Raw genomic sequence first — 1,697 nt, 5'->3', positions numbered from 1 at the left:
CCTCTAACAACAACAACAACATCAGTTTCAAATTTTGGCACAAGGCCAACGATTTCGGTGGAGGCGATATGTCGATTACATCGATCCCAGTGCGTGATAGGTGCTTAATTTATCGAGCCCGAAAGGATGAAAGGCAAAGCCGACTTCGGCGGAATTTGAACTCAGAACGTAAAGACGGATGAAATACCGTTAAGCATTTCGCCCGGCGTGCTAATGATTCTGCCAGCTCGCCACCTTTATACAGTTTCTGCCAATCCAACACCTCAACCCTCTCCTACCACAAAACTTAAGGAAAACCGTATCTAAAATTTACACCATTGTGATTGGCTACAAATAAAACGTACTGGATTCTACATTAGTTTCAGGGTCACACATTTAGTGTGTAGGGGGTTTGTGTATATCAAGTCCAGTATTTCGCTGGTACCTTTAACCTCAGTAGGATTTGACAATACATAGTACAGATTCTTTTATCCATTGCCTTATTGATTCTGCCAATCCACTGCTATATTTGGACATATCCAAAAGGATGAAAAGCAAAGTCGACCCCGGCGAAATTTGAACTCAAAATGACGGATAAAATGCTGCTAAACATTTTACCCATTTTAGGATGATAAAAATAATGATAAGAATAATAGAAGATAAAATAAAAAGGACAGGCAAATAGATTCTAATTTCAACTTCTATTCACTGCTTTTGTATATCGTTTCGTTCCCTCGTCCTCCTCTATTACTATCTACGTCTTTCTCTCTTTTTTCTATCTTTCTGTCTGTGCCACACTCTCTAAATTAGACTAATTTACATAACTTTCGTTGATTAGTAGCAGACACTGAACAAATAACAGTGAAGGAAAAAGAAAAAAAAAAGAAGAAAAATGCAATAACTACCTCGTGTAATTTGGTCCAAATTGCAACCTAGCGGTCAATTTTAGTTTTAATCTACCAGAGGTGGGGCAGCGATAAAATATTTAACCATCAATTACTGAAGCCCGTTTACAAGCATCCATGATGAGAATGGAATTATAATAGAAGCACCGAGGACATTTTCGTCCTAGATTAGAATGGAATTATAATAGAAGTTATGAAGACAGTCACATCCTAGATGAGAATGGAATTATAATAGAAGCACCGAGGACATTTTCGTCCTAGATTAGAATGGAATTATAATAGAAGTTATGAAGACAGTCACATCCTAGATGAGAAGGGAATTATAATAGAAGCTATGAGGACATTCTCGTTTAATGGAAGCTATGAGGGTGTAATTTTAATAGGAATAGGAGGAGACGAAGATTATGCTTATGAAGTTGGTAGCTCCAGCATGACTATAGACCACTGACTGAACCAATAAGACAAAAAAGTAGTGTCTCAAATACTAAGTCCAACTTTATTCCTCTAAAAAAAAAAATCCCTTTCTATGGTCGAAACATACACTCAAGCCACATATTGACTGAATATCTCTTTGATACGGATGCTCACTTGAAAAACTTTTTTCTTTTGTAGAACCTGCGAACATCAAAGGACTGTGTAGACACCAAGAGTGAAATTTTCTTATCATGTCCACACTTTACGAAGTACATTTTAGTAGAAGTTAGGGAGAACCTAGCAGACGGATCACAACCAATTACTCTAGTCGCGATTATATCGAGCTCCATCAGTGAATACACACTGTGGCATCATGTTTGTAACGATGCATATATATAT

Source organism: Octopus bimaculoides, chromosome 7 (assembly GCF_001194135.2).
Source record: "Octopus bimaculoides isolate UCB-OBI-ISO-001 chromosome 7, ASM119413v2, whole genome shotgun sequence".
Taxonomy (NCBI): Eukaryota; Metazoa; Mollusca; class Cephalopoda; order Octopoda; family Octopodidae; genus Octopus; species Octopus bimaculoides.
Note: the sequence above shows the minus strand (reverse complement) of the source record.